The sequence below is a fragment of the Triturus cristatus genome, chromosome 7 (assembly GCF_964204655.1).
Source record: "Triturus cristatus chromosome 7, aTriCri1.1, whole genome shotgun sequence".
NCBI classification, from domain to species: domain Eukaryota; kingdom Metazoa; phylum Chordata; class Amphibia; order Caudata; family Salamandridae; genus Triturus; species Triturus cristatus.
This window is the reverse complement of record NC_140590.1, coordinates 293,103,597-293,127,300: the sequence shown is the minus strand read 5'-3', so window position 1 is coordinate 293,127,300 and position 23,704 is coordinate 293,103,597. Positions and strand designations below refer to the sequence as shown.

At 41.1% G+C, this 23,704-nt stretch overlaps 1 protein-coding gene across 1 annotated transcript in view; it reads right to left on the bottom strand.

Moving 5' to 3' along the window:
• Positions 1-23,704, bottom strand: part of SLC17A7 (solute carrier family 17 member 7) — a 768,585-nt gene that overhangs the window by 574,074 nt on the left and 170,807 nt on the right. The window lies entirely within an intron of this gene.

The window sequence follows — 23,704 nt, the reverse complement described above, 5'->3', positions numbered from 1 at the left end:
TTACACACCAGTCATTATTACTTCATAGTCGCCACCTCTCAATTTCTGTTGTCTGCTCATAGCTGCTTTGGATTTATACCTACTGCCACTTCCACCATCGACTTTATACTTGCCTCCCAATAATACCTGCGTTATCTTTCAATCTGCCTGCAGTTCACACCTTCCCCTTCACACACTCCTCTGTACACCTTGCAGCTCCTCCTGTATGCCCCTTGATGGGCCCCAACTTTTCTTACAGAATCTAAGAACTTCTATCCTGGGACTTAAAACACCTTTTGCTCTTTCAGGTTTATCTTTAATGTCTAGTTGCAGCCCCCAGAGACAACTCTCCGTTTGTAGTACAGTCCCTGACTTGAGAGTCCATGGTATCATTTGAAACATTTGACCCTAAAACGTAATTGTATTGTTGCACAGGGGAGAGTAATGTTTGAAGGCTGTTACCTGTACCTTTTGGTAATCTATGATCATCTATCATATATTGAAGTGGTACATCTTCTCTTTTTTGTAGTTTTCAGTCTAATTGCTGCTGCCTTCGGACTGGCAAACCTATCCCTGCCTGCATGGGACTGCGGAATAACACACCATGGGAGATGCATGCTCCTCCCTCCCACAGTAAAGATGCAAGAAGAAAGATCCGTTAAAAAAGGACGTGCCTCAGAAGGACTGGTGGGATGTGGAATGCAGCTTCCTATTCAGGTCGCAAGAAGCCCCTGACAGCCTTCCAAGGATGCTGCTCTCCCAACTCTTCCAGAAAAACAAGAAGAGTGACAAATACACCAAAAAATAAACAAAAGGAAAGGTGAACAGGGATTGAAGGGAACAATTTCCATCCAGAGATTTTACCATAGGACATTCACAGCTGTATACATTACATCAGTAATTGTTTCATAGCAAAAAATCCTGGGAATTTTCTGTAGTTTTAGGAAGTCTGCCTACCGAACACTTGCCAAAAAATACAAAAGAAACAATTCCAACATCACTATGTTAACCAAAAGGCAAGAATGAATGGGTTTGTATATTTGCCTGGCCTAAAAGGGCCCGATTCACAGAGGTAAACTGAGACGAAAGTCTAACTTTACGTCTTTCGGTATTCACAAAGGTCATTTACAAGCAGTAAAGTTGGACTTTTGGCTCAGTTTAACTTAAGTTTTTGTCTTAAGTCTAACTGAGACCAAAACTTACATTGAACTGAAACAAAAGTCTCACTTTACTACTCGTAAATGCCCTTTGTGAATACCTAAAGTCGTAAAGTTAGGTTTTCGTCTCATTTTACCTTTGTGGATCGGGATCAAAAAATATTTCACATGTGCTAAAGATTCCTGCATGTCCCTGTTTCTCCTTAAAGAATTTAGTTTAGTTTAGCTTAGGTTAGGTTAGTTTAGTATTAGTTTAGTTTAGTTTACTTTAGTTCAGTTCAGTTCAGTTTAGATTAGTTTACTTATTTTACTTTACCCTGTGGTCACTCAGATATGAAGTAGTACCATGCCTCTAGGAAATTAATTCAAACCTTAAAAGACATTCCAACCATGAAGAAGTCATAAAGGAACAGCTAGAAATTATGTCTAAACTACCATGTCTTTAGTGCCTTCCTAAATTTACAATCTGCCTCATATGTGAGGGCAAGGGATTCCACTCCTTAACAGCTAAAAAAAGAAAAAGTGCAACCCTGAAAGATTAGTAGCAGACTTTAGAAACAGCAAGGAAGAGTTTGTTCTGTGATCTTAATGATCTTGCTGGATGCTAAAGACTGAGTCCGGAGTTCAAAATAGAGCCCGATGAAGAGAAGAAAACATAAATTTAAAGAGGATGCAAGCTTTAACAGGCAACCAATGTAAGGAGGACACTGCTGGAGTTGCATGGTCTCTTATCTTCAATCTAAGCATCAATCTAGATGCATATTTTGCATGAGTTGAAGCTTGTAATTTAAATACTCTGGGAGAGCAAGGTAGTTGGAATTGCAATAATCAAGAGGCTATGAAACAAAGGCATTGATAATCTAGCCCTTCTGAGAAAATGGAACCAGTTAGAAGATATGCTTCAAGGAGCGCAATTGAAAGTAGTAGCTCTTTCTCACTTTGCTGACTTGATTCACCACAGAGGGAGTTGAGCGAAAGCTGAGTCAATTTTTACACCCAAGTTTTTTTGTGCAGGTGGACAGTACTGGTTTCAGACCCAAGAAGAATGGCCAGAAAGAGAGATCCCAGAAAAGAGAGGACAAAGTAACTGCATCTTGTCCCCTTTCAACATGAGATGATTAGCACTCTCACAATATTCAACTCTGAATAGGCAATCAGGAATTCAGATGCTGTCTTGTAAACATCCTCAGTTATCCTCAACGCAATCTGAGTGCCATCAGCATATTCAAATAGGTTAAACAATGGGACCGAGTCAGGTTGGTTAAACGGATAGCGTAGAAATGGAATAATATGGGAGCTAAAATAGATCCCAGGGGGACCCCACAATTTAGGGTTCTGGCTGTAAAACTGAATGGCAAAAGTGAAACCGAAAATGGTCTGACAGAAACCAATCTTGAGAAACAGGTGAGTGCGCTGTCCCTGATCCCAATCTCCCAGATCCTTTTGCAGAGGATGTGGTGATGGACAGTATCAACTACTGCTGATATGTCTAGCAGACTAAGGGCAGCTGGTAGATGTAGAACTGCACAGCGGTACAACTTGTACAAGGCTAATACAACTGCCACTTCAGTGTTGCAACCAGGGTAAAAGCCTAGATGAGAATGCTACAATACTGTGTTAGCTGTTAAAAACTCCAGGTGCTGCAAAAAGCAAGTACACTCTAATAGCATTCCAAGAATGAAAGCTGGGATGTGGGTCAGTAGCTGGCCAAGATATCAGCATTAAAAATATAAAAAATAAGACCATGTGTGAAATTAATGGGGCCTTACTTGGTAATAACGATGAGTGGCAGTGGCAATGAATGGCAATGAATGCTCAGGTAGAAACAGTTCTTTATACAGTTTGGTGAAAAGCATGTTCATGGATGAACCGGAAACTGTACTGCTCCAGAGGATGTTTAAAAACAGCCTTGATCAAGAACATAGTCAACAAATTTATAGGGATAGCACACTGATTGATCAGGCCTGGGAGCTTCAACAGATTCAGGTGATCGTGGAGAGCTTGAGTAAAATTCTATGTCAGGACCGGAGGCTCCCATTATGCTTTTCTCTCTTCGCTTTATTTCTAAACCAATTTCTCAGCAGCCAGAAAAGCAATAACTTCATTGTTTTCCCAAAGGATAAAAGAAGAACCACAACAATATCATAATAAACCTGAAAACTCGACCAGGACTACAAATCCCATAGACCCAAGTGGCAATGTCCAGGAAGCCCTTCAACAGTGTCCATGTCCACTACATATGTCCTCCATCTTGGCTGTCCTTCCTCTTTCTTTGCTGCTTTGCAGCCAGTTAAGTGCCTTTTACTGTTTTGCATGTTTTACACCCGAGCTTTTCTCTGCTTGCGGATCGCGCTTGGGCCTTAGTGTGTTTATGATTCCTTGATCCTTGGTTTCCTTTGTTGTGGCAGCATTATTGTTACTTTGACAATTTCCTTTCAGCCGCGGGAGCGCTCCTTACGCAGCCGCTGCCACTCATTTGGGGTGTTTTTTTTCACCGCTAGGGGCGCTCTGCCGTCTCGTTGCTCCCGCGGCACGTTTCAGGCAGATGTGGCGCCGTGCAGCGAGAGCAGTGACGTGAGAGCCTTGTCCCCATTTGCCGCCTTACACGAACGCCCTCCTGCAGGGTCTGTAACCTCCCGCATTGTTCCCTTCAATTGTACACCCCGGCGGGGGTCCGTATTGCGTAATAGAAGGGGTCTAATGGAATTGTAAAATAATAAGATATATCCGGGACCTTTTGTTTTGTAATATTCTATCATTAATATCTAAAACCGAGTGACTGTATAAAAATACCGGAAAATTTCGGTTGCTTCATAGTGTCTAAATGTTAGAAGAATGAGATTCTATCTAAACCACAAGTGTCTCAATTTATTTAGATTGATGGGTCAATCGATTTGTGTGTGACTCCATAGTATGACGGTGGTGAGGCAACACGAGGAGGCAAGGATCCCTTGATCACTCACCACTATACTACATAACGTCCTCCATATAAGGTATAAAACTAGATATGATGATTAACTGTATATTACAATAGAAGCATGATTGTATGGTACAATCGTATTCGGTTATGCGGTTATCGCATTTGGTTGGGTGAGTTGTGTGTGAAATTACCAGGAGAACAACACTTTTTTACTAAAAAGGTTTTAAATGTGTATTATGGGTTCAATGGCAGGAATCAATGGTACTTGAGGAATGTGTCTATGCATAGCGAAATGTCCGAATAGTGTGGGATTTAAAGTAGTGTTTTTGTTTTTTTTAATTGTTAATACAATGATTCGAATGTTGGAAATGTTTTTAATGCTTATACTCTGTTATTTGATTCAATTGTAGATAGATTCCATGGGAGACTATAATATTTGTCCTGAAGAAGGTGGTCGTTTATCTCTTGATTTCCACCGAAACGCGTCGACGCAAGTCTAGGAGGGAGACTATAGATTGTATTGACATCTAATTTCCGAATCATTTTATGTTGAGAGAAACAACTAGGAAAATAGCTGATCTTGATCGTATGCCTCCCTTTTCCTGCTGATAAGAAAACATCTTTTTCTTACTGTTTTTCCCTATATATTTTTTGTAAAAAAAATGTTTGTGTATATATTGTGTGTATTGTTGAGCATTCATCACTATGAACAGCCTCAGATGTTTTTAAAGGTTTTATTTTGTGCTGTATGAAATTTTGATCGTGTGATGTTACATGATTACTATTTTTAATAAAATACATTGATTCTTTCCATATGAAAACTTGACTGGGGATAGTCTTTGGTGTCTTATCCTGGTGACAGATTGATTATATGTGTGATTGTGTGGATAAAGGGGAACTTTCTCTTTGACTATCATCATATCTCGGTGACAGCGGAGTATCTTCCGGGTCAGGCCAACCAGGTGGCGGATTGGCATTCGAGGCATCTGGTCGACTACAGTCAGTGGAAATTGGATCCTAAGGTTTTCCGGTGGCTGGCGGGCCTCTGGGGCCGTTTCACGCTGGACCTCTTTGCATCCTGGTTGGACCACCAGCTTCCCCGCTTCTTCAGCTGGAGGCCAGATCCGCTCGCGGTGGCCACGGATGCGTTCCTACAGGACTGGGGTTTGGAAAAGGGTTACGCTTTCCCTCCTTTCTTGATGAAAGTACGGTTGGCGGCCCAGATCCGCCGCCAGAGTGCAGAGCTGGTAATGGTGACGTCGTTTTGGAGGTCGCAGGTTTGGTTTCCGGTTCTTCTGGAACTTTCTTGGGATTGTCCGATCCTACTCCCCCTGTTTCCTCGGCTCCTTCTGAATCCGAACGGGGAGCAGCATCATCTAGTCAACGAGGGGTCTCTCCGCCTTTTGGCATGGCGGCTTTCAGGCAACGTTGGTCGCTCCCGGGACTTTCGGGACTAGCTGAGGAACTCTTATCCAAGGCCTGGGCTAGCAGCACCTCGAAGCGCTATCGCTCCGCCTGGACGAAGTAGATGCGTTGGTGTCTTCGACGGAGTCTGGATCCCATGGTCGCGGGAGTCGTTACCGTCTTGAACTTTCTCGCTGAATTGGCAACAGCCGGGTTGGCGTATCGCTCAATTAACACCATCCGTTCCGCAATTTCAGCGGCCTATTGTCCAGTGGAGGGTGCCCCCCTGGGGGAACACCCTTTCGTATGTAAACTTATGCAGGGCTTTCGTCTTTCATTGCCTCCGGAGCCCCGTTATTCCGCCTTGTGGGATGTTAACTGGGTTTTAAATGTATTCTTGTCCTGGCAGGCGAATAAGTACCTCTCTTTGAAGGAGCTTTCAGCCAAATTAGCTATGCTGTTGTGTTTAATCTCTTGTCGGAGAGTATCGGATGTACGCGCTTTAGATATATCAGCGTGAGTTTTTTCCCCAGAAGGGGTGACGTTTACGGTGAGTCGCAGGACCAAGTCGCTCACGCGGTCGATCACTTATTCTGCTTTTTTGGATGTCCCCAAATTGAGTGTTGTGAATTGCCTTAAAGCCTATCAAGACCTTCCTCAAGAATTTCGCCCTCCGGGCGAACGGCAACTTCTTATTGCCTTGCGAAAACAGCATAGAGCAGTCTCCTCCCCCTCTATTGCCAGGTGGGTGCGTTGGGTCATGCAAGAAGCAGGTGTTGACACACGGCAGTTTGGTGCTCATTCAGCCAGAGGTGCAATGGCCTCTGAGGCTTTTTCCTTGGGAGCTCGGTTGGAGGACCTGATACGGGCTGCAGACTGGTCCTCGGATTCCACTTTCAAGAAGTTTTACTTCAAGCCAGTCTTGGACATCGCTCAGTTGGTGGTGAGTAAGCTTTAAACTAGCATAATCTGATCCTCCGGTCCTGACATAGAATCGAAATTTGGCTAGCATCGTAACGGTAAGTTTCGATTCTATTAAGGACACGGAGGCGAGGATTATCCTACCCGTGCACGTTTAGTGTGAACCCACCCGTATGTGCGTAAGTAATGAGTTTTCTTGTTACTGTTCAATATTCCGTGTCTGATATTTTATTGACCGGTTACTGGCTTGAAGTGTGGTTGTGCTGGATTGCTCTTGCACGAGATGCTTGTTCGTGATGAACCTTACGCTGTTTTTGTCTCTTGTAGGGAATGATGGCGTAAAACAAGGCCAGTAAGGATGGTGCGTGACTCGCGCGAAGAAAGAGGAAGGACAGCCAAGATGGAGGACATATGTAGTGGACATGGACACTGTTGAAGGACTTCCTGGACATTGCCCCTTGGGCCTATGGAATTTGTAGTCCTGGTCGAGTTTTCTAGTTTACTGTGATATTGTTGTGGTTCTTCTTTTATCCTATGGGAATACAATGAAGTTATTGCTTTTCTGGCTGCTGAGAAATTGGTTTAGAAATAAAGCGAAGAGAGAAAAGCATAATCCTCGCCTCTGTGTCCTTAATAGAATTGTAACTTACCGTTACGATGCTAGGCAAATTTCGATTCACCACCACATTACACTTCTCCTCTGAAGCTTTTTGCCAGAACAGAATAAAGAACAGTGGATTAAAATAAACACATTGAGCTCAACTGAAGTGAATCCTGACATAGAATTACAACTTATCAGGAAACAAATAGCCAAAGGTAGGAGATCAGGAGCACCTGGTCCTAATGGAATACCTCCAATGCTATTTAAACAAGATCCCGATTTCTGGAGTAAAGTTCTTGAGCCAGTTTATAGATACGCTCTAACATATACGAAATTACCAAATTCATGGAGGGGTCAATTGTAAGCCCGATATATAAACAAGGAGGGCGCGACAATCCAAACAACTATCGGTTAATTGCCCTAATAGATGTAGAGGCCAAATATTATGCAGGGATCCTTCTACAAGAACTAACAAGTTGGGCAGCTGAAAACAACATCATTCCTATAACGTAGACTGGTTTTCAAAAAGGCCAAGGAACGACAACGAACATCATGGCCCTGTCCATACTTATGGATGCCGCAAGAGAGAAAAAACATGCATTGTACTATGCAGCAGCATTCGATCATGTGGACCGTAATACACTCTGGATCAAGTGGCTAAATGGGGGATTCCTTCCCCACTCTTGAACCAACTTAGACACCTATACACAGATACGTGGATTAGGATAAAACTAGGAGAAGGTTCGCGATTATCGAGAAGAATTCCAACAAACAAAGGCCTTAAGCAAGGATGCGTCCTTTCACCAGTATTATTTAACCTCTTTATGGCTGATTTGCCTGAAGAATTGGACAGATGTTCATCTCATGGTCCATCGCTAGGAGGGAAAACCTTGACAAACTTGCTCTACGCCGATGATTTAGTTTTACTCAGTCGCACTCCTATTGGCCTACAACGCCTTCTGGATACAACCAATAGATTTTCAAAAAGAAACATCTTAAAAATAAATTCTACAAAAACTAAGATTATGGCAGTTAATTACCACAAAAAGTTTACGCCAAGATGGTACCTTGATGGGCAAAGAATACAGCAAGCCACTACCTATAAGTACCTGGGTATCCTCCTGGATCATAACAACTCATGCAAACCACAGCTGGAGACCTTAAGGAAAAAAGGGATGACAACCTGTTTGGCACTCAAACCATTGAAGAATCTGCTACCAGATCTCTCCCTGGAACCTTTTTTAAAAATATTGAGAGCCAAACTTCAGCCTACAATCTTATATGTGAGTGAACAAATGAGAGGGAGAGACGCCTTGACGTTAAATAATATAATAACAACCTCATATCGTTCGATATTCCAACTTCCTAGATATGTTTCTCCAGCCCAACTTCAACTGGAATTCGGTGTACAAAATCAAATAGTGGAGAGAATGGGAGCCTACGTAAAAAGCTGGTATAAAATTAGACTAGCTGAAAAAGGTACTTTAAACAACCTTTTATGGACAGAGATAACACGAACCAGCAAATCTCCAACTAACAAATATCTCAAAGATTCAATTGAGAAATTAGGTTTAGAGAACCTATGGAATACTTCAGCGTCCCATATTGTTTTAAAAAAACTAGCAACAAAGCCAATAAGAAGCATCTCCCTCGCACTAGACAAGGAAGCACTATCAAGACGAGCTCATGGATGGACAGTTATTAACAACTATAAAAATGGCAATCCTCAAACCTATCTAAATCTAGGAATAAAGATGCATACAAAACAAAAATTCCTGAAGTTAAGACTGGGGGTTGGATCCATAAAAGTTCTATTGCCACCATGGAAAAGAACAGGACTAGACTGTAAATGTAGATTATGTGGACTGGGCGAAGATAACATTATCCACATTATCTGCATATTTGACAAACTGAAAGACATAAGGGTATCTTTATTAAAGCCTTTTTTTATACAGCACGGTGTGAGGTCCTGCAGACAAGCAATACTTCTATGTTTTAATCCGACCGTCACTCAATTAAATTGTCACCTTACAACATTTCTGGATATTACAGAGAAAAGATTAAATATCTAAAAAGATTCCCAAATGGCTTAGGGAAACAGAGACTATTCCTCTGATGATGGACAAATTTCTCCTATTCGCACATTTTAAGAATATTAACCTTTTCTCTTTTTGTATTGTATAATATCTTCTGATTTTTAGAATATTGTTTTTCTCATTTTATATGTACAAAAGTTATAGTAATAAGAAATTGTGCTTTCTTTGTATGATCACCATATGCAATGATTTTAATTAATTATGCATAATAAATTTACTTACTTACTACTCTGAAGCTTTTTAGCTAAGTGAGTACCCGCCAGATGATATATACAAATTCATGGAAAACGTAAACTGAGAAACCACACTGGAGGAAATCAAATCATGAAAATACGATTTTAAAGAAAGCCAATTTAAAGGAAATTCAAATAAATCAAAAATGAAATGAAACATAATTTTAAAGAAATACAATTGCATTGAAAAATAAAGTATATAAAAAACTAGAATAACTAACCAGTAATATTTTAGTTTACTTAAAAATCAAAAATTACATTAAATCTGCAGTAAAGTGTATGCTAACAATGGAAACAGTAGCATACCCCAAATCAAACCCCGGTTATGGAATAAAGTTTTTAAATTTCAAAAGATACCGTTTTTATAACAATTACAAAAAAATGCACATATTGCTTACAACTCCCTCTGCCTAAATATACCATATACATATATATATATATATATATTCTAACCACTCGTAAGCACACTTCCTGGGAGGAAATCACGAGCGCAGACCTCTTGTCGTGCCAGCAGTTTTATTTATTTACAATCCCCATAACGGATGTCAGGACGCGTTTCGGCCGTCACAGCAGCCTTGGTCACCTGACCACACATCCGTACAGACCCGGTATTTAAAGTGCAAATGCAACACATTTTTTTACTTTTCTGTCATAGACATAGAAAACATATATACACGAAGAAATACTATATAGGCACAATGCGATTGAAATGGACATTCAATTTTCACAATTTCATAAATTATATTGCATTGCGTCTAACAATATTAAAAGCCTGAATGCATATATTAATATCAGTAAAAATACTTCAATTGCATATCTTTGTGTCACGTCATATGTCACATTAATATTCATATAAAGTGCTCACCGTGCTAAAGAAAAAAGCCCTAAATGAGGGACAACTTTAAAAGAAAAAAATAGAAGAAGAATAACCACAGTAGTCCGTCAAATAACAAGTATGTTAAAGTGCATAAATGCCCCACTAATGGAAGGACATAAAGTGGCTAGTGCTAATCTAAATAGAATGCGGCGAACAAACCTTAAAAATCAGATAAGGTGCATAATGTATATATATATATATATATATATATATATATATATATATATATATATATATATATATATATATATATATATGTATCTTACTCTTTATTGAAATAAGCCACAGCAATAATGCTGTGCTTCTTTGTGTATGTTAGGCTTTATGGAAGTACAGTACAGCAATATTCTGGTCCTCAATTAAGGGCTAGTAATAAAAAAAGGAAGCATGTGAATTTCTTAACTAAATTCGAAAAATAGGTAACTGGGTAACACTGGGTCACACCATATCTATCTATCTATCTATCTATCTATCTATCTATCTATCTATCTATCTATCTATCTATCTATCTATCTATCTATCTATCTATCTATCTATCTATCTATCTATCTATCTATCTCTCAATATATATAAGTATGTATAGATATAGATAGCTATCCAGATATATCACTTCAGACATAGAATCACATGTATCATCTCTGTATATATATATATATATATATATATATATATATATATATATATATAAAACATATATACATAGATGATACATGTGATTCTATGTCTGAAGTGATATATCTGGATAGCTATCTATATCTATACATACTTATATATATTGAGAGATAGATACATGGATAGATAGAAAGATAGATACATGGATAGATAGAAAGATAGATAGATAGATAGATAGATAGATAGATAGATAGATAGATAGATAGATAGATAGATAGATAGATAGATAGATAGATAGATAGATATTTGGGGGTTTCCTCCCTAAAAAAGATTTGGGGGTTACAGATAGGTAGGTGGTATGTATGTGAACCTTGCAGAAAACCAACAAAGAGAACTGTGTTTCAAGATCTATTACATTTACCCCTCAACAAATAAGCACGTAATATTTAATTTTAAAAATGGCATTCATTTTAAAAATGGCTTTCAATGAATGGCAAAGGCTATTTTTCTTGAAAATTTCCATTACATGAAATGGTTTCTCAATAATGGTATTCTATGAAATCGTTTTTCTATGAAATGGCATGCAACCCCAATCAGAAAAAGCCCCCTATTGCTATCTACACTATGTAAACAGTGTACACCACACAGGAAGACAAAGAATATCTCTTCAAACACTACATTGGTCCTCTGCCTGGTACAAACCGAAATTCATTATTGAAAAGGTACGAATATACTTTTTTGATGATTGCTAAAAAGCACAAAATGTACACAAAACTTTGATTATGTACTGAGCCAGGCTGCAAAAACGAATTGAATGTTACTAGATGGTTAAATAATAACTGCCTTGCACCCTGCCTCCCACAATAATACTGAATTTCCAAAATTGAACACTAGAAGTCACAGAGTGTTTCGGGACAATAAAAGACGGGTTCTGCCAGAATTCATTACCCTTGCTGGTGACAGTCAAGAATGCTCCATTTCAGGTCAGACATGTGGTGTCTGAGTGCACAGATGTATTGAGGAGTGATTGACCGATACAAGGTGTCATGCTCAACAAGCATTGGCATAACCAATAGGTCTCGCCTTTGGGACCTTTATAAGTATTTAGTTACGCAGCATAATATCCTTGGTGCAACAACATCATCTGTTGCATCGCTAAACACTTATACGGTCCCAAAGGCGAGACCTATTGGCTATGCCAAAACTTGTTTCTTAGGCTAGTAGGTTGACTTGTTTTAGTAGGAAACTAATCTTAAGCCCTTGTCTACCTTCACTCATCCCCACCCCCTTCATAGTGTGGCTAAGTAGAAAGACTTTCTTAGAAGCAAGTCTCAAAACGTATTTGTTGTTTGCTAAAGTTTGTAATCCAAGCACTGTGTACTTTGCCATTCAGATCTTGATATAATCTCGATAGCACACGTTTAGATAACCCTCCGAACTATATGCTTGCAGACAGTTGAGTGTTGAGCTCGGGCTTCTCTACTTTCTTGTTTGTAATATGTTCTAAACTGAATCTTCATCTGCTCCTCTGATAGAATTTGAGTTGTAGCATTAACTCCAACTTGAAAGGATTAAGGTAGGTGTCAAAGTGTGTAGGCCTGCTCTAGACGAGGCACCGTTTGAATTGCTAGATGCTGGTAAAAGGCTTACTTGTATTGCTTTTTCTATGGACTAGTCAGTCAGTCGTTCTTTATTCGATGATTAAAAAACACCATAAAAGCACATATGGACTAAGTGTAACACGCCTCCTTGCAACCATCTGCATTCCTTGGTGCTATCTTGACGCCATGGATATTCTCAATGGGCTCACTATTTTTCCAAGCAGAGCGGATTGTTTTTCATCCCTAGCTCGATGCATTGCCGATGAAATATGTGCACTTCAGTTTGTTCACCTCTCTCCAGACGCCTAAGCCACCTTCAGCCTACTACTAGCCTATACCTTGGTAACACACCTAAATCATTTTCCCTCCTACCAATACCTCTGACTCTAGGCAGCTCCGCCACAAAATGAGTAAGGTAGTCATTCACTTCTGCATCTTTGTGCTAGTGTAAGTAGCGAACTAACCATATTTCAAGGAAACCAGAGAATTGTTCCTTTGTTAGGAATGTTAGTAAACGTGTTTCCTTACGAAAGAGATGAGTTGAAAGTACTAGCAGACATCAGGTGATATGCCCGAGATCAGAGCAGGTTATCGCATTTCTTGATTTTAAGATTTGCTTACCTTTATTTACTTCCTCTTCAAATGTATGGTCAGACACGACAGCATGCAATCAATCGTTTTAGTTTTTTTTGGACAGTAATCTCTCTTTTTTACAAAACAAAATGATTGGAATGTATATTTGCGCTATATCCCAAACAGCCACATAAGAAATATTTAAACAACAATTCGGGGATCTAATATGGGGCTTCTACCTGTAATCCAAACATGCGGGAACGCGTCAGGGCGTCCTGCTAAAAAGCTGAATATGTAGTGTATTCCCCTTTATGTTCATAGTATGTACGTTTATCTCGGTGAATATCCTGAAAACTCAAGCGGTTCTAACTGCCACGGTCAAAGTTGGGCAATCATTAGTCGAGCCATACATCCAGTTACGAGTTTGGAATTTGGGAATTAATATATTTTGTTGTATTTAAAAAAAAAAAAAAGCACAATCGTTTTGTTAAATGCGGGTGTCGTTTGTGTAATGTATATTGATAAAACTATGTTTTGGCTCGGAGATGGGGTGACCAAATTTTGTGAACCGAAACGTTTCTCAAACATGGAGGAAAGACTCCAATTTGCCATCAACCCATTGGCGCAGAATGACAGCACACATCATACAAAAGAGGCACAAAGAAAATAAATAACATTCCATTTTTAAACCCCTTTCTAATAACAGCTGCTAATGAGTCTTACTTTGAAAGACAGAACAAGTACCTCACTGTTTTCATTCGACTCTCAAAAAATTGGGACATGAGCCAAATCTGGTGGTCTGCCCGACCCACTGGCGAAAAACCAGGACGCCCCCCCCCTCCCCTTCCTTGATGCCCCTTTCAGACCGAAATTACAGATTTTCTTTTGATTTGACTGCTGCCTGATCAGAACTCCTGCTTTGAGTAGCAGCAGGTTGTAGAGTTCGTATTCCGAGTATATGTTTTGGACGGACAGGGTGTGAGGATGTGAATGTTGTGCACCGCATAAATAATGATTTGCCGTAAAAAACTGGGTAAATACTGTTATGTGGAGCCTTGGGTGGCAAGAAATATAAACAAGCGGCCGTGGGGCCGCGAAAGTGATCACGATCGCGATCAAACATCAAAGCGGAAAGTGAAAGTAATTGCGGTCAAGCGCGGCGCGCGCGCCCGTGCACATGCACTGTAGCTCTAGGCTGGCCTGGTAGCACTTTTTGGAGCCCTCTCAAAAAGTCTCGCCAGACCAGCGCATGCGCTGGGCCAAGCGAGACCTAAAAATCACCCCTGAAACTCCTTTGATGGTGCTCTGGTGAGGACAGCAGGGTGTTTCTGACCCAGCACCTCCTGTTGCGCAAAATCTACTCACCACCTCTAGTATATGATATGTTCATTGGACCAAAGGCGAATGCAAAGATGAGCTTCTGAATTAGCTGTATCTTTTGTCGGGAGCATCCTGAAACCTGGCCAAGAGTACCTTAAGCCTCGAGACTTACCGTCTGACTGCTACTTGAACCACTTGCATTAAGGTACATTGAGAACCCTCACGGTATACATAGGTGCCACATGACACTGTGCGGAAACCTGCAAACCATTTGTATTTTAAGGGTCCTAGACCATAACACAAGCCCTTGTATTAGCACCCCAGAAACAGCTGCAAGGTTCTACAGTTAAAAATATCTAATGTACACAATTTGGGATGGGAGAGCCGTGGCCCATATTTTTTCATTTCTCTGATTTTTTTCCCTGGACTCTAACCTAATTGAGGTCAGGTCTCAGAGATTGCAGGCGCGCCATAGGTAATTGTTGTTTGAGGCTCATGAGACCTGCAGTGAGTGACTCCACCCACCTGCAAGGGTATGTCTGGGGGGGTCCATGGGACCTCCTTTCTTCCGCCCGAAGGCTGCCCTTAGGAGGCATACTGAAAGTTCACTTACTATGTGAGGCTCACTTTCAGTGCGCCTCTTAAAGGCATATTTGCCTCTACACTCACGTCGATACTACGGCGCTGGCACAACGGCAAAGTGATTTCCGAATTTACATATGGCCTCGCCCCATGCAAATGAGGGAACACCCTCTAGTGATAGTGCTGGTGCAATATGTGTGCCAGCGCTATCAGTAATGCAGAAGGGGGTGCACAAGCATCTACAACCCCTTCTGCAATACCAGTATGTCCTGGGGGCACACAAAGTGGGCACACACGGCCATTGTGCCCAGGGGCACAATGTATAAAAATGTATTAAAAATTAAGACACAATATATCTGAAACCATAGTATGAATTTTTGTAGGACATTGTGAGGGCTGCCTTCACCTCTCTCTTTCATTCTTAGGTCTCCGATACAGACAACTTTAGCTACATGCTGGCAGACCTATTGATTCCAATACATATTATAAGCATAAAGTGGGGTGTGGATCAGCCACTTGCTGCGGCTGTAGTGCATTGATTTAGTCTTCTCTTGGTTCAATGGCTTTCCTCCCCATTCTTTTGTTTTGCCAACACAGAAGCATTACGGTCTCACACACCTCTGCTTGGATGAGTTGTATCATTTTACTGCTGCCTTGAGGAGGCTCTTTTTTATTTATCTATTAGCACAATAGGAATGTGTGTGCTTTTTAGGGCTCACCCCTAGCGATGCAGGGGGCAGCACTGCTCGCGCAGGCGAGAGCCCTTTTGTGGAGGGTTCCAAAACAGACCCAGGAATCGCACACGCCAGTGCGTGTGCAATTCCTTTTGGTCCACGGTATTGGCGTTTGCGGTCTTCTTTTTTAGACAGGCAGTCGCGTTGCTCCGCCTTTGGCATATTGGTGTCTGTTACGCGCACGCCGACATCTGTTTTCAATTATCGTGCCCAGACAAGGGTGCGATAATTAAAAACAGATCGCTCGCTGTGGCGCGCGCGCACCACTCGCGGGAGGCAGCCAGAGAGATCGCTTGAGACTTGGGGGGAGGGGGTCACAGAACTTGTTGTTAGTAGTGCCCGTTTACTAGTGGGAAAGGTGATCAAAGTCATCAGTGACAGTTTGAAGCGGGTGACAAGAGAAATTGTATGCAAATTTCAGAACATCGCCATGGAAGGCATTGTAATTTGAAATTGGGCATTGTTTCATATAAAGCATTTCCATGCCTCTGATTTAGATTGAAGGAGATTTAAAACAGGAAAGGCTTATCCAACAATAGAAATAACCAATATTAATTTGCTCGCCGGTGGTTCCTACCGCTAGTGTAGCAGCCCTCCCAGAATTGCATGGGAGGCAGTGCCAACATGCAGCATATGTTGACAAAGAGAGCTGGCTCTGGGATTGGTCTGAACGCTACTGTTAGTCACAGACTGTTAACTAGATGGAGGGACTTCTCATGGGCATTGTGGATACCATGGCCACTTAGAGTCCACCCAGCGGGTTTCTGAAAATGGTAGATGTCTCTCTGCAGGTACATTTGCTGTTATCCAGTTACGTCAGTACCCCCACACCCTACCTACCCCACACCAATAGCAAACGTCTAGCTTCACACTCTCCCAAACACTAAACATTTTTAAAATGTGTGGAAACTTTTCTACTTCTAAACAGCTACTCACCTATAGTAGCATCATTTTTGTTTGCCCTATGTACAAGGGTTTATTGTACCTTAAAATCATGTCAACTTCTAGAAATACAACCCAACAAGATGCACCCAGCTGAGTTTGAAAGATCCCACAAAATGAGGGCTACAAGTACTGATGCAATCAACAGAATGTCACCGTTTAAAACAAGCATTGGCATTGCAATAGGTCTCGCATTTGCGAGAGTTTGAGCTATTTTTATTGTAAATGACATTGCATTTTATTTATGTTTTGGTTATTGAAACATAAATAAAAGCCACTGTCAATTACAAAGCCAATAGGTCAAACTTGCGTAAATGCAAGACCTATTGCATTGCAAATGCTTGTTTACTTTCGCCTCCAGTTCGATTCTTTACCTTCTTACCTCTATGTGCTTTAATTTTCATCTCTTTTTCCTTCACGTCCTGCTTCCTGTTCTGCTGCTTGTTTCATTAATGCATTCATTTATTCAACGGCTGTTTGGCAGCTGCAAAGTGCTACTGGACCCAGAGGACTTACTTTTTACTTTCACCCCCCTGTCCCCATCACATTCTTGTCTCGTTCATAGTTTTGCGAGCGCCCTTTACTATTATTGTTTCTTTGTTTTTTAATAAAGGCTTTTTTATTAAGGACAAGCAGCTGAAAAGTGCTATTAGGCAACTCAGTTCATTTTCTTTGCACTGGTACGCACTTTTTTAAAAACATTTATTTTACTTTTAATTTACTGTTCTAACATGCTTGTCTACCACATTAGAACAAAAAATAAAAATGGTCTTGCTACGCCACAGCGCATTTGCAATCATTCATCACGACCTATATGTGCACATGCCTCACAATGCAGATGTGAACTGCAATGCACATGTTTGCATGCACAATGAAGAGTGCTTCACGTATCGTATAACACTTTTAGAACCAAGCCTATTAGGCTTTCCCATCGCTTGTTTTAAGAAAGGGGCGTGGGGCAATTCTGCGTTCTCCTTTTACTCTCCTTTCTTGATGCCTTTCAAAAATATTTTCCTCTGCAGTGATAGATGGCATCCAAGCTCCTTTTTTTTCTAGGTTTCGCCTGCACAGCGCTTGCGCTGTGCTTGAGAAATCTATTGTTTTCAATATACACTTAAAAGGGACTAAGATCCCGTCTCCTCTCTTTCCTGACTTTTCATTGGTTCTTGAGAATGCCACTTACCTTTCCTCCATTTCTATTGGCTGTAGCATATTTTCCTGCATTTACTAATTTGTTCACCGTCTGCTTCTCTTATCAGTTTCCTGCCGCCGAAATACTTTTAACATCCGCTTTGGTGGAACTATATTTCCATAAAGATTTGCCTTTTACTCTTGCAGCATATTTATATAACTCTTTATCACCCCTAGAGATTACGTGATTTGCACAGAATCACAGAATGTTACAGGGCACTATCGAGACTCGAACCTGGATCCCCAGCTCTCGAGTCAGCAGCTCTGGCCGCTGCACCAAATCATCTCCACTCCCGTGGTATCTGTAAGGGAGCTCTTTCCTTCTCCTGGATGATGATTGATAAATACAGCTCTTTATTAATTACATAGGTAAAACCAATGTATTACCAATGCTCGTCTTAAATATAGTGCACGTAGAACTTTTAGTCTGCGCCCGCTTACTTTTCCCCCCAATTATGGTGCTTTAACCCTTTAAAATATCAAAACTATCTTTTATGTTTTGGATGTATTTATTTTTCATTTCGTCATTTAGTAATATTTATCATTTCCACGTGTCTATTAGTTGCTGTAAAATGGATAAAATGAAGAGATCAGAAGCAAAGAAGCAGAAACAAGCATTGTGTGTGGAGTCAACTGACTCTTCTCATCTCGACGGAATTTACAATAGCAGTTCCAACTGCACCCGCATTACAGGTTCGTGCAACCACCCTGCCACACTCTGATGCTTCAAATGCCCAATTTACTAATGACACTTTTCTATGCTCCCCTCCAAGGGCCAGAAACACAGATGACAAATTATAACAAGCACTGGCAAAGCCACTAGGTCTCTGCAATCCGAGAGCTATTGGCGTTGTCAATGTCTTTTAGCCACGTGTCATGGAATGGAGCGGATGTATGTGGTGTGGACTTGAAATATGTGCAGTGTATATATGTGGCATGGTGCGCAGTGGAATTATGTGGAGTGGAATTATGTTGCATGGAGTGGATTTATGTGGTGAAGCATTGTGTGGTGTGGAGTGGCATGGAGTGGAATTATGTGATGTGGTGTTAAATTATGTGGCATGATGTGGAATTATGTGGTGTGGAGTGGATGTATGTGGTATGTAGTGGAATTATGTATTGTGGAATTATGTGGTTTGGTGTGGAATTATGTGTTGTGGAGTTGAATTCAGAGGTGTGGAATTGTTTAGAATTGAGTGGAATAATTTGGAGTGTAATTATGTGCAATGGTGTGGAGTGGATTTATGAGGAGGGTAATCATGTGGTATGGAGTGGAGTGTAATTATGTGGAGTTGAGTTAAGTGGAGTGGTATTATGTGGGGTGTAATTATGTTGCATGGTATGGAATTGTGTGGTGTGCAATTTTGTGGCATTATGCAGAATTATGTGGCATGGTGTGGAGCAGAATTATGTGGAATGTAATTATGTGGCAAGGTGTGGAGTGGAATTTCGTGTAGTGGAAGTATGTGTTTTGGAGTTGAGTGGATATATGTGTAGTGTAATTATGTGACGTAGAGTGGAATCATATAAAGTGGAGTGTAATTATGTGTAGTGGAAGTAGCTAAAATTGAATTGTGTTGCATGGAGTGCAATTATGTGAATTGGAGTGTAGTGGTATTATGTTGTGTGGATTGGTAATATGTGATGTGGAATTATGTGTAATGGGGCGGAGTGAAAATATGTGGAATTGAATTTGTGAGATTGTAATTAGGTGGCATAGAGTGCAAATATGCGGAATGGAGTTGTGTGGAGTTTAATTGTTTGGTGTGGAATTATGAGTTGTTGAAATGTGTTGTTTATAGTGGAATAATGCATTGTGGATTTGCGTGTTGTGGAATTTCGTAGCATAGAACTATTTGGCGCTGTGTTGAATTATGTGGAGAAGAATTATGTGGAATGTAATTATGTGGTATGGAATGGGGTTGAATTATGTGTAGTGGCATTCTGTGGCATGGAGTGGAATTATGTAGAGTGGACAGCGAAGGGGTGGCTGGTGGGTAAAGAAGAAAGCAGAACGTCACAGGATGGGATGGATTCAAATGCAAACTTTCCACTGTCACAATAAATACTGTCAGCAATAAAAAAATGTTCATCTGCTATCTAATATTTGCAATCAAGCAAGGCGAGAAGATGTGGCTAGCAGCCAAAGCTACTGAATGGAGTTGGGGAACCTGGTTTGAGTCTCGGCGCTGTCTCAACATCCTTTGACTCTAGGCCAATCACGTAATCTTCCTGTGCCTACACAAAATGAAGTGAAGTTATCAAACAATTTACTCTTCTTCTCCCGGGCAGCAGAGTCCGTTTGTCCAATATCAAAGCACTTAAATAGGTATTTGCGACTTTTGTGTTGCAAGAGCTTGCATGTTACTTTTGTTATATTTTTCATCTGTTCCATAGAAAAAATCTTACAATTATACAACTGAATTGAACATGTCATGCATTTATTTACTGACATATTTCTTCATAAAACTTATGTCAAATGTCAATTGTTTTACAGAGAAAAAATCCATCTTTCTTCCCTGTTTTAAGTCCCCGAAGGCAGAGCTTCTCAGTGAAATATAAAATAACACCAGCATTTGCACACAGAAGCAGGATCTGCAATCTGATATCTGCAAGCAAGCCAGGGAAGAGGATGTGGCGTAACGGCCAAAGCTACCAACTTTGGAGCAGTTGAACCAGGTTTGAGTGTTGCCGCCGGCTCAACATCCTGTCACTCTGGGCAAATCACTTAATCTTCCCATGCCTACACAAAATGAATGTGTCCTTGTGTAAAGCACTCCAACACCTAACACCTTCGGGTCGAGTTCACCCTATAAAAAAGCTGCAACAAAAAAGGAGGCACGGCAATGGGAGGCAGGGGGAACAAGCAAACACAGACAATGCAGATGACAGAGCCAGCTATAATTCACTCTTTAGAGTGGCTAAAATAAAATAAAAATAGCTGCCAAAAGCACGAGCAGTGTAAGGACACAAGTATTGAGCCATGCTCGAGGGGATGGTCACATGCAAGAAGAGGGAAGTATCGACCGCAGATCTAACCAGCAGGAAGCAGGCAATCAAGAGAGGCTTTGAAGCCATCCAATGGTAAGCAATGGGCGGTCTCCAAGCCCACTAACAGTAAAGAAAAATGTCTTGAAGAGACAGCGTATGCACTGTCTAGCCGAGACCTAAAAAGTAGAGAGCTGAACTCTTTCTCAAAGTGCCCTTACCTGTTCTGGATACACAGAAGGACCACAGTGTTGACGTCTGTACAGATAATTCCCAAATGCTGTCTTACTTACCACCAGAACATCTTTTTCCCTTTTGATGTAATCTCCAAAGTGAGCACCACAGAGACCACTGAAAGCTAGCAAGAGAGAGGCATCAGACACGTCCCCCAGACAGCCATAACTTTTTCAACTGCTAGAAGCTGGGCCCTCTACTCCCTCGATTTACCTTGGTAAGTAAAATAATGTGTGTTGTTCAAAACATTCTCCTATTTTGTATTTTGAGCATCTGCTACTTGCTTACTAATGCCAGTGGCAGCATATCAACTGTAGGCATCTAGTGATTCTTTTACAGATTTGGGTCGACCGCAGTGAGTAAACATAAACAGCCTCTATCGCACGTCTTCTTGCGACTAACCAAAGGGAAACTTTGCACCAAAGAGCAGATAGTGGCAAAGTGCACCTTGTATAAACACAGGTCAACTCAATACAATGACAATTTGACTTCTTACTGTTGCAGTACATCTAGGGCACAGAAAATACCCAAGTGATCGAAAAAGCATTAGCACATTGGAATGTACGGAGTTCCATTGAATGCCTAACGGCTAGAACAGTCCACCTCGAAGCCGGGGAACAGGGGGGCATATTATCAAGAAACGGCGTTACAATTATCACTGTTTTAGCGGCAGAAAACTGCCACTAAAGCGGCGATAATGGGCTTGATAATATGCCGCAGAGAATTCCCATAGAAGCCCATGTTCTGGTGTCAACATGAGCTTCTATTGGAATTCTCTGCGGCATATTATCAAGCCCATTATCGCCGCTTTAGCTGCAGTTTTCTGCCGCTAAAGTGGCGATAATTTTAACGCCATGCTTGATAATATGCCCCAGGGTTCAAGTCTTTGCAGAAACACTCAACTTACTGTGATTCTGGGCAAATCAATTAGTCTCCCAGTGCCTAACAAAATGAATGGGTCCATCTATAATGCAACTGATGCTCATGTAAAGCGCTCTGATACCTTTGGGTCGAGATTGCGCTACATAAAACACTAAAAAAGAAAAACGACAATGAAGTGGCTCAGTGATAACAATGGCTGGTGTGAGCCTTCTACTTCAACATTCCAATGCTTGTCTTTCTGTTTCTCCCTTTTTAATTTAAAACAGTCTATCCTAAATAGGTAGAGTGTTTTAATATCCTTGTAGCCCATCTGCATCTGGCTATACCAGTTCTGAGAGGCCATCTAACGCATCGGGGCCTTTAACAATTGTTACTGATCTTGGCAGTGGGCTATAATGCTTAAATATTTGGCCTCAGTGGTTTGTGTCTGATCTTCAATTTAATTCAGAAAGTTCTAAATACATACCTGCTTGAAGTATGGTTGGGTGCTGCACCACCACCCCAAAAACCATGCTGGAGCTCAGAAGGTTAATGCGCAATAAAGAGGCCTTTACATGTTGTTTATCTTGTCACATTTGTTGTGAGTTCAAAGACAGGGGTCAAATGTAGGGCTATGTCTTTTGTCAACTTGCTGCCTATTCTTTTAAAATGAAGACTGGTGTGTACTTTTCTATTCTTTCTCAGACTGCAAAGTAAGAGGATTTTGTAAAGTGAACTATGTGATAATCTTGCAGGGGTACAGGGAGTGTGATAAGAAAGGCGGTAGGATGTAAGTTTTATTTTAACATGTAACATTTAAATACCTTTAAATGCTCTGCACACATATTTCAAAATATATCAGCCATTAGAAAAGCCCACAAGAGGCCCATATTTCTTGTAATTCTGAATTGCTATGGAAACAAAGATTTTAATAGGATCAAAACAGATCGAGACACTTTTCTTGGTGATGCACAAATGATAAATATTTGCCGAAATCTGATTTCGGCATATCATCATTTCTGCACTAATTAGTTTTATCGGTAAAGCTGCATATCTGTGCAAATTTAATATCCATTTCAATTAAAAATGTGTGCTTGAAAATTCACTACGAGATACATACTAAACTGATACTACTCTGTAAGTGGCTTATTTGCTACACTTACTCTTTGTGTGACGCTTGAATTTTTAACAATCCCTGTGACTTCAATGGTGTAACTCTGATGACAACACCCCAAATCTGAAAATTATTCCACTGTCTGCATATCAGTCCCATGTGAGTGGTTGAGCACACAGTAGCCTATATTAAGCTTGCTGGCTGCTCACATACAAAGTCACAGATTTGGGGGTATTGTTGGAGTAGTGCCGGGTTCAGAGAGGTTCGTATGATCGAGTACCCTTGTGGGTGGGCTGGTGGTGGTAGTCTGTGGCGGCTGGCATCTACTGAGAGGGGGGCAAACAAAAGAAAAAGAAAGAAAAAAGAAAAACACTTAACGGACCAGGACGGACGACATCCTTCTCGCTCCAACCTCTTCTGCTGGGACCACAGTGCAGGCCCCAGAAAACTCCCTCAACCAATCCTGGCCTGCTCACGTGCTGTTAGCCAGCATGTGAGCAGCACCCTGATTGGTGGGAAAGGTTTCTCTCAGTGCTCCCCAGCGCTTTGGAGGCCTGCACTTGCTCTCAATCTAGCTGGGTTGAGAGGTTTAAAGTGCGGATATCTTGCTGGCCTTCGCAAGACGGCCGGCCAAAGGGACATGTGCACTTTAAACAGTGCAAAGGCAGTCTTCTGCCCACCACCCCTGCTGTCACTCAGTAGGCCCCGCCCTGACACTTGGTTCAGAAAAGGATGATGCAAAATAAAATGATAATAAATTACCA